Source organism: Fukomys damarensis, unplaced genomic scaffold (assembly GCF_012274545.1).
Source record: "Fukomys damarensis isolate Sample0158 unplaced genomic scaffold, DMR_v1.0_HiC HiC_scaffold_33, whole genome shotgun sequence".
Classification (NCBI taxonomy): Eukaryota; Metazoa; Chordata; class Mammalia; order Rodentia; family Bathyergidae; genus Fukomys; species Fukomys damarensis.
Window position 1 is genome coordinate 52,621,455 of NW_022900945.1, and position 10,482 is coordinate 52,631,936.

The 10,482-nt window shown below is 46.2% G+C and overlaps 1 protein-coding gene across 2 annotated transcripts in view; it reads right to left on the minus strand.

Moving 5' to 3' along the window:
* Positions 1 to 284, minus strand: part of Rfx5 (regulatory factor X5) — a 6,658-nt gene extending 6,374 nt beyond the window's left edge. Inside the window, exon 1 of one of the 2 annotated variants that reach the window (XM_010616504.3) lies at positions 189 to 284. The gene's annotated coding sequence lies outside the window, so the exon portion shown is untranslated. Of the gene's footprint in view, positions 1 to 128 lie in introns of both variants that reach the window. The other variant, XM_010616506.3, reaches the window with a different exon arrangement.
* Between the last annotated feature and the right edge of the window lie 10,198 nt (positions 285 to 10,482).

The window sequence follows — 10,482 nt, forward strand, 5'->3', positions numbered from 1 at the left end:
CTGGGCGGAGGAAACCCGGCGGGGAGAGGGGTCCTAGATTTGGAGCACGTGCACATAGGTGAAGCCGTTGAAAATACAGCCGGCATCTTGCTCTGCTCTCTTCCCATCTCCTAACGCCCCCTCCCTACCTCTGCACAGTCGCCTTCCAACACAAGCACAAGTAAAGGTAAGGGAGGAAGAGAAACTACCTCGTAGCCACCTTCACTCCAGCCCAGCCCCACGGTCCCGGTCCAGCGGGCTCCTGCGTTGCTTTATTTTCCTTTTTCTGAATGGCTGTAGTCGCCGCGATCTGCCTGGATACACGGACGACCTGCTTGGTGATTGGTTATCGCTGCTACCCGGAGACCGAAGGCGCCGGGCTCGCACAGGCGGCGGGTGAAGTCTGCCTGGTAACAGAATCTGATTGGTCAATACGGGAGGGAAAATCCAAAGTTGGTCTTATTTGAGTCAAGAGGGGGAAGTCCGGGTTAGGTTTCAGTTAAAACTGGGGTCGGTTGGGACTGCCGGTCCCAAGAGGTTCTTCTCTTAAAGGAACCGCAGGACCGAAATCCGTGCTCGGCGGCCTGTGGAGCTTTCTTGGCTTCTGCCCTCTCCTCTGGTTTTAGTTCGGCCGTCGGCGTCAGCGCTGCCGGAAGAAAATATTAAGTAGAGGATAAAATAAAAATTATGAGTAGAGGCGATGGAAATTCACTATAAACTCATATGACTCCCTTTTGATGTAAAACAAGTTGAACCATCTCGCCCCTCACAGCCCAACGCAGAGAACCCACCAACGCGACCAACAGGCAAACAGGCTGCCCTTCCTCCTCGGCGGAGACCTCAGGGCCTCCGCAGCTGCCCCACAGTAAGCTGGAACCAAGGAACCCTTAGTGTTCCCTGGTTTTCCGGGGTGCTTTATCCCAGGTGTTGCTAGCGCGCCCCCGCTCCGCCATCCCACTTGGTGGACGCTGGAATTTTGACTCATTCGTTTCCGCTGGAGGTGCCGGACCGCAGGGGAAACCCTCTGAGAACAGCACAGTTCAAGGGTTCTTAACACTCTTAGGACTTTTTAGGTCATGAATTAGATAAAAGCAGCGGTTTCTTTGCCGTGGAAAAGATGCACCTGCAAACCAAGTTTTTTTGTTTGTTTTGGCTTTTTTTTATACCGGGGATCGAACTCGGGACCTTGAACTTGGGAGGCAGGCGGCAGAACCACTGAGTTAAATCCCCAGCCCTAAATAGAAAAGAAAAAAAAAAATTTTTTTTAACCAAGTTTTGCATCCGATTTCAAGAAAGTCTCGGACTCCAGATTGACTTTACCCCCTACCCCCACTTCTGCAGTCCTGGGGAATTGAACCCAGTACTTCGCACTAAGCTGTATTCCCCAGCCGTTTTTCTTTTTTCCCCTGCCTCAGCCTCCCAGAGTGCTGGGATTAGAGGTACGCACCTGTGCCCCAGCTGACACCGTGCTTTTTTGGGGGCCGGGGGTACCAGGGATGAACTTGGATCCTCGCACTTGTGAGACAGGTGGCGGAACCACTGAGCTAAATCCCGGCCTGTGACACCCTTTTAAATGGATAGATTTATTCATCTGCCCTGCTATTATATCCCAAATTACACTTGTAGCCCTGACTTCTCCAGGCTCATTGTCAACCACGTACTTTTGTAAAGAAGGCAGTCATCGTGTCTGACTGATCTCATCACCATGACCTTTACAGCCTCCATTTCTGAGCTACCAGCTTCTGTGGGCTTTGGGGAAACTCAGGACATGAGTGAATAATTGAAAGTTTAAGTAAGAGGAGAGAAAGCATCGTAGCTATGTAAGGAAGATTATTTCAACAGCATTATGCAAGGCAAGCTGAGTGGAGGGAAAGACCAGAGATGGGAAAAATGCAGAACTATTCATTCATACCAGGTGTTTTGCTGAGAGCTGAGGATAACAAGCTGAATAAGGCGCAGTCTTTACCCTGAGAAGTAAAAAAATAACAATTACCTGCACTTTGGGCAAGGCTGAGGCAAGAGGATTACAAGTTTGAATCTTGCCTGGACAACTTAGCCAGACTGTTTCAAAATAAAAAAATAAAAAAGGGCTAGAGATATATAGTTCAGTGCAAAGGCTCTAGGTTCAATCCCTAGGACCACCAAAAAAAAAAAAAGTCTGATAATTATTATCATAACAACACCTATTTATTTAGACCTTAATATGTACTGGGGACAGCACTAAGGGTTTCAAATGTTACCTGTTTATCTTACAGCGACTCTCTCAGGCATTATGATTACCTCATTTTACAGATGAGACTGGGCATTGATCGGTTAATAATTTTCCCTAAGGTTATTAATTGCCCTAGGCTGTCTAGATTCAGAGTTGCACATAGGCACTATTGTATAATTACTAACACTGGAAATTAATTTATTAAACAAACACAAAAATATGAACCATAAAAGAAAATGTTCATAATTTCAGAGACATTAATACTAGAAATTTAATTTTATTTTAAAATCATGATGAGGCTAGCCATAGTGGCACACACCTTTAATCTCAGGACTCAAGAGGCTGAGGCAGGAGGATGTATGAGAATTTGAGACCAACCTGAGCTACATAATGAGTTCAAGGCCAGCCTGAGCTGTGTAGTGAGACCCTACCTCGAGAGGGGGGGGCACACACAAAAAAATCACCATAAGAGGAATACAAAGACAAGGTACAAATTGAGAAAAGATGTTTTTAAGGCATATAACTGACAAAGAATAGTTATCTGGAATTTATAAGGATCTCTTACAAATAAAAGAAGTAAAAAAGTAGCCAAATTTTAAAACATGGGCAGAGGAGATAAACAGGAATATCATAAAAGAAGCAGAAATGGCCCATAAACATAGGAGAGGTTGTGTACTGTGATAACCAGAAAAATGGGAATTGAAACAGTATGATCATTTTGTACCCAGTGGATTGGCAAAATTTAAAAATTAAGCAACATTGAGGGTTGGCATAGCTCTCTCATTTACTGCCATTGGAGTGCAAGTTGGTATGTATAACCATTTTAAAAAGGACTTGATGTTACTTGCTGAAGTCAGTATGTAACTCACAATCCTACTGTAAGCGCACACCCTAAAGACACCGGCAGTGACGTCTACAGTCCCTGTGCTTACATTAGCAAAAACTGGAAATGATCCAAACGTTCAACCGTAGCTTGATAAAGTTGTGGTGTCTTCCTATGCTAGGACGTCACAGAGCCACAGAGAGGAATTTCAGAAATGGAAAGAACCAGAGGAAAATATACAGCGTGCCAGGTGTGGTGGTACTGGCCTGGAAGCCCAGCTACGCGAGAGGCTGAGGCAGGAGGATCAAAAATTCGAGGCCAGGGCCGGGGATTTAGCCCAGTGGTTCCACCACCTGCCTTGCAAGTGCAAGGACCCAGGTTAGATCCCCGGTACAAAAAAACAAAACAAAACAAAAAACATTCGAGGCCAGTCTGGGCAACTTAGTAAGACCTTACCTAAAAAGAAAAAGGCTGGGATTTTACCTCAGTGGCACAGAAACCCCCCGACAAGAAGCATATGGGGTGATGCGTTTTGTGAATATTTAATGTCAAGGAAAGCAGAACCATATATGTTTGGGTGGTAAATACATATATGATTAAAATGGAGTAATGGAAAGCAATAAAATTATTACCATAAAATGAAGGACAGAAGTTACTCATGGTGGGCGAGGAAAAATGGACTCAGCAGAAGTTGTTCCCAGTTGACACTTTCCATGATGTCTAACTGAATTTGTTTTCCAAGTGGACAGCCAGTCGTTTCAATACACTTTTACCACTTCCTTCTGATACGTAAGTTTTCTTCTATTTCTTTGTTGTTGTTGTTGTCGTCGTCGTCGTCGGAGGTTTTTTGTTTTTTGAGATAGAGTCTCCATATGTAGCCCGGGCTAGTATTGAACTTTTGGTGATCCTCCTGCCTTAACTTCCCGAGTGCTGGAACTACAGGCGTGTTTCACACTCTGGGCTCTGATTTGTTCGCATATCTTCTAACTTTTCTTTTTCCTCTCATTTATTTATTTATTTATTTATTTATTTATTTATTTATTTATTTATGGCACTGGGGATTGAACCAGGGGTCTTAGTACTAATACATCCCCAGCTCTGTTTTGAATTTTAAATTTTCAGACAGGATCTCACTAAGTTGCTAGCTGCCTAGGCTGGACTCAAATTTGCAATCCTGCCAGGCATGGTGGCGCACACCTGTAATCCCAACACTCGGGAGGCTGAGGCAGGAGATCACTGTGAGTTCGAGACCAGCCTGGGCTGCATAGTGAGTTCCAGGTCAGTCTGAACTACAGTGAGACCCTGTCTCAAAAAAAAAAAAAAAAAAAAGCAATCCTTCTGCCTTAGCCTCACAGAATGCTGGGATTACAAGCATGCCCAGGTTATAGTTTTATCTATATTTTTTCCTTTTGCAGTGGTAGAGATTGAACCCAGGGCCTCATATACACTAGGTAAGGGCTATACCACTGAGCTACACCCCAATCCCTTCATATACATTTTTTTTTTTTTGGTACCGGGGATGGAACTCGGGTCCTTGTGCTTGCGAAGCAGGCAGTGGAACCATTGAACCAAATCTCCAGCCCCCATCACATACTTCTATTACATCCTAAGCTGCCTTGTATAGTTGACTTCTTTCTGAGCTCTATACTCTCTCTCTCCCTCTCCCCCTCCCTCTCTCTCTTTTTTTCTCTTCCTTCTGGTGTGGTACTGGGGATGGAACCCAGGGGTACACGACCACTTAGCTGTGTCAGTAGCCCTTTTTATGTTTTAAAACATGAGATGGGGTCTTGCTAAATGGCTGTGGTGGGACTTTAGGTTTCACTTTTCCTGCCTCAGCCTCCCCCAGTGCTGATATTATAGGCCATGCCCACTGGACATTGTACTCTTTCATTGACTTTATTCCTCCACCCATAATACTGCATACTATTTTTGTTGTTGTTGTTGTTTGTTTTGTTTCATTTTTGAGATAGGGTCTTGTTCTGTAGTTCAGGGTGGTCTTGAACTTACTATGTAGCCCAGGCTGGCCTTGAGCTCTTGGAGATCCTCCTGCCTCAGCCTCCCAAGTGTTGGGATTATAGGTGTGTACCACCACATCTGAGGCTAATCATTCTTGTTTGGGTTTCTGTGTGTGTGTGTGTGTGTGTGTGTGTGTGTGTGTGTGTGCGCGCGCGCGCGCTGGGATTGAACTCTGGACTTTTTGCAGCAAAGCAGGCGGCAGAACCTTCTGAGCTAAATTCCGGCCCTAGGCTAATCATTCTTAAATGACCTCTGATGGGCTGAAGATTGGGCTTCAGCTTTCCTTGGGGTTGCTCTGAGCTCAGCAAACTTGGAACTTTCCCCTGGGCCTCTGGGGTGCACCGGTGGTGCTGGCCATGGTACTGGCATTTCTACTCGGTGATCGCTGCACTTTCCCCTGGCAAACTTTGCTCAGACACCCTTGCTCATCTGGCCCCTTGCTTTCTGAGGCTACAGACAGAGGCGGCAGGGTGGGTACAGCAGCGATTACAGATTGCTGGTACCTGAGTTGTTGATCCCAGGAGGGCTTTGAGAAGAATTTGTCTCTGTGAGGGAGAAAGTCAGACATAGGTTTTCTGTTAGTTTTTATTTGGAAAATGTTCTCTTTTAAAACATTTTGTTGTATATACTTAAGGTACATGTGGAATACATATAAATAGAAAGATTGCTAGAGTCAAACAAAGTAACAATCTATAGTCCTCACTTTTTGTTGTTGTTTTTTGAGACAAGGTCTCACTATGTAGTTGAGACTGACCTGGAATTCACTATGTAGCCCAGGCTGGTCTTGAACTCACAGTGATCCTCCTGCCTCAGCCTCCCCAGTGCTGGGATTACAGGTGTGTGTCACCATGCTTCAGCTTTATAGTCCTCATTTTTTGTTTTAGTGATAACAGCTAAAGCTTTAAAAAGATCTTCAAATACACAAAAGAAGGAAGAAGCCTAGCAAGAGACCCTGGGTTCAATCCCCAGCCTTGGCTGGGTATGGTGGCGCATGCCAGTAATACCAGCACTCAGGAGGCTGAGGCAGGAGGAACCCCATGAGTTCGAGGCCAGCCTAGACTACATAGTGAGTTTAAGACCAGGCTAGCATACATAGAAAGATCTAGTCTCAAAACAAACAAACAAACAAAACCTCTAGCCTGCAAGACAAACAAAAGAAGGAAGAAGGGCTGGGGATTTAGCTCAGTGGTTCCACTGCCTTGCAAGCAGAAAGACCTGAGAGTTTGATCCCTGGTACCAAAAAACCCAAAAAACACAAACAAAACAAAAAAGTAGGAAGAATGCCATAATCCTCTACAAACACATACCTGTCATTCTGCTTTAATAATCACCAACATCTGATTATTTTGATTTATCTGTGCTGTTACCCTACCCTTCACCGATCTTTTATTTTGTGGCCCTGGAGATTGAACCGGAGGCTTCACACTGAGCCACATCACCAGCTCCCCCACCCCCACCCCGCCAGAGAGTCAATGAATTGCTCAGGTTGGGCTCAGATATGTGATCCTCCTGCCTCTGCTTCCCAGAGTGCTGGGGCTCTGTGTACCACCAGGCCTGGATTCCTGCACCAATCTTGCTTGACCTAGTTAAATTTTTACTGTGCCGTAATCTTATTTATCTTTGGTAATGACACACTCTCCAGTACCAGAACAGTTGGAAAATGCCATGACAGTGACCAGAAAGAATCTTAAAAGGAGCAGAAAGAGGGGTACCTGAATTCCTGAGAGAAAAAGCCACGACTGCCTTCTAATTTTATTAGTCTATTCCTCCCCATTCACTCATTGTACTCTGTATCTTTTCTTTTCTTTCTTTTTTTCTTTTGGTGTTTTAAGACAGGGTCTCTCTATGTAGTTCAGGTTGACCTTGAGGTCTCTGTGTAGCCCAGACTTGCCTCAACCTCACAACCCTCCTGCCTCAGCCTCCCAAGTGCTGGGATTACAGGCATGCACCATCCTGTCTGACATTTTTCTGTTGGGAGATTCAAAACAAATCAGGATCAACAGAGGCCACATGCTGTATTACATTTGATTTTCATTAATGTGTTTCTCAAATGTTTGTTTTTTTTTTTTATAAATCTGTGTTTCCATCTCTTCCAAACTATCTGTTGAGGAAAATGGTCATTTGCTCTATAGAACTTTCCTTATTCACTGCTTTTATTATTGCATCTATTTTTCTTCCATGCAACAGAGGTTAAACTCAGGGCCTTCCCACTGAGCTACGTCCCCAGCCCTTTTATTTTTTGGGAAGGGTTTGGCTAAGTTCCTCATTATGCTGCCCAAGCTGGGCTCCGTCCCATCATTCCTTTTTATTTATTTATGTATTTATTTGCTCCCAGGGATCAAACTCCGGCCCTTGCGCTTGTGAGGCAGGTGCTGGAACCACGGAACTCAATCCCCGGCCCATCCCATGATTCTTCTGCCTCAGTCTCCCGAAGTGCCGAGGATACAGGCGAGCACCAGCTCACTCCGACTTCCGGGCCAGAACACTTCCGCCGAATCGCATACTTGCCATGCATGTCGTCGGGAAGCGCGGAATGGCAGGCCGTCCCCCTTGTGATGTGAAGGCGTTTGGTGGTTGGGGTTTTGCCAGGCTGGGTCAGTCTGCTGTGACGCCCTTTCCATTCGGTGACGGTACTGTGAGGGAGTAACATGGCCGGGATTCACTTGTCATGCAGGTTACGGATCGGTACCGTTCAGATCCCAGCGTTCCCTCGAATTTACTAGCTGGAATCCCGTGAAGGACTTTTTCTTATCACTTCGTCACCCCAAGGCAATTCCTGAGCAAAGGCCGGATAAACACTGGCTTCTTCCCTTTATATTCTCAGCTTTCAGGATGTGGAGATGGCGTCCCAGCATCTTCCAGAGAAGACCAATTAGGGCTTGGTGTGTATGACAAGCTCAGATTTTAACATCTTTAATGTATTTCAGCCCTTTTTGGTCATTACTCTTCTTATTTATTTAGGTACCGGGGATCGAAGTCGCGCTTGTAAGGCGGGCGCGAAACCAGTGGGCTAAATCCCCGGCGCTGTGACCTCTCTTCCTGATCCTCAGATGGCTTCCACCTCCGAACAGCGGCGCTCCTTTGTCACTAGTGCTGCTCTTTATTTTGAGACAGTTAGATTCACCTGCGGTTGGCAGAAGTAAGACAGAGACCTCCTGTACTCACCCCTCCTGCATGAGGGTGGGGCAGGATAACAACCAGGGTCAGCCGTGCAGTTCATCAAACCGACTCAGGTTTCACCAGTTTCACACACGCTCGTTTGTAAGTCTTAAGGTCTGTATAACTTTATTACACTGTAAACGTGGATAACCACTCCCGCAGTTAGCCAACAACCATTTCACCACCAAAAGGGCTCCTCATGCTACCCTTGATAGTACACCCAAGGCCCATCCCACCCCTCGTACTGACCTCTTCTCCAACTGTTATATAAATGGAATGTTATGTAAATGGGACCCACGGAGACTGTTTTGTTTTTTTTCACTCAGTGAAATTCCCCTGAGATCCAGCTAAGTTGTTTTATATATTGATAATTCTTTTTTTTTGTAGGGGGGGTGCCAGGGATCAAACTCAGGACCTTTCTCTTGTAAGGCAGGCGGTGGAGCAGCTGAGCCAAATCCCTGGCCCTTCGTGTGTGTGTGTGTGTGTGTGTGTGTGTGTGTGTGTGTGTGTGTGTTTTAATGTAATTCAGACTGACCTCGAACTCACTGTGCAGCCCAGGCTGGTCTTGAACTCACAGCGATCCTCCTGCCTCAGCCTCCCCAGTGCTGGGATTACAGGCGTGCGCCACCACGCCTGGCTCCTTCATTTGCTTTTATTACCGAGTACTCTTGCGTGGATCTAATGTAATTTGTTAACCATTAACTCACTTTTGATGAAGCAAGTGAAGGACATTGGAGTTGTTTGCAGTTTTATTGAGAGGAAAGCTGCTCTAAATAGTTGTGTGCAGGTTTCTATGTGAAGATATTTTCAGTCGCTGGGCCACATGGAAAGGACACGTTTAGTTGTACAAAGAACCGCCCAACTATTTTGTAGAGTGGTGGTTCCTTTTTTTACACTGATCTCAGATCATCACCGCCACTGTGGTGCCGGGGCATAACTCAGGGCCCTGTGTATGCCAAGCCTACCACTGGGCTATTCTATAGGTGTGGAGGGTTACCGTATAGCGTTTTAACTTGCGTTTCTGCCATCCGAGCCAGGCCATCAGGTCCTCCAGAAAGCCTCCTTCCCTGACCCTCCAGTAGGGTCCCCCTTTCCCCTCTTTTTTTTTTTTTTCTTTTTTGTTGTTAGCAAAGATCGAACTCAGGTCCTTGCCCTTATGAGGCAGATGGTGGCACCACTAAGCTATATCCCGGGCCCTAGGGTCCCTTCTTAACGCCATAAAGCTGCCTCCTTTAAATTTAAGAATGCGTGCCACCGGTGGGTGTGTGTGTGCGTGCATGTGTGCATCTGTGTGTGGTGCTATGGGTTGGACTGGGGCCTTGCACATACTAGGCAAGCACTGTTCCACTGAGCCAGCCCAGGTAGCAGTTAAGGCAGAGGAATCAAGGAATCAAGATTTAAGGAGCCAAGACTCCAGGTGAGGTGAATAGTTCTGGAAGTACGTTTAAAGGCCTCAAAGGGAAAGAAGTCTGATGCATTTTGGTGGTGGCTGGGCCTTTCTGGGGTTCTTAGATTGTTCCAATGTTTAAATAAAAGATACTTTCGCAGATGACTGAAAAAATGTAGCTCAGTGCCTGTGGGTTCCTTAGTGCTGCCTGAAGTAGAGAATAAAAGGGTTATTGGTTGCTGTGTTTTAGGGCCCTGGAACTTCCATTAGATTCCTTTTTATAACGAATTAAAGAAGGAAAGGATTCATGTCTGGTTTGGACGGGGTTCTAACCCACTGTCCAGGTGAGGAGACAGGTGCTACGGCCGTGGGGCTGGGTGTTGTCACTGTGGTGTTCTAGCCCTCCTGCAGTGTGGAGGTGACACTCGGCCTCTCAGCAAAAGAAACTTCTGCTACCTTCACCACAGGGGACAAAAGTCCCTGCCCACCTGAGGGCTCTTGGGGCCTCCTGTGTGTGAAGGTGCACCCTGCGGTCTCTTAGGACTGGTCAGTGATATTTTAGATTGTTTAAAAGAAAGTGTGAATCTTTTAAAATGTGGACCCCCCACCACACACACACCCCCCGCTCAATCCCGTGCCTCCGGTCCCCTCCTGGAGATCATCCTCAACATCTTTAGATTCTGTCTGACCATAAGACTGAGATTTCGGCTGGGCACAGTGGCACACGCCTATAATCCCAGCACTGGGTGCAGGAGAATTACAAGTTTAAACCCAGCCTGGGACAACATAGCAATTTAGTGGGCCCATGTCTCAAGATAAAAGGGCTGGGGACGTAGCTCAGTGCAAAGGCCCCGAGTTCAACCCCATTACGAGAGAGAGAGAGAGAGAGAGAGAGAGAGAGAGAGA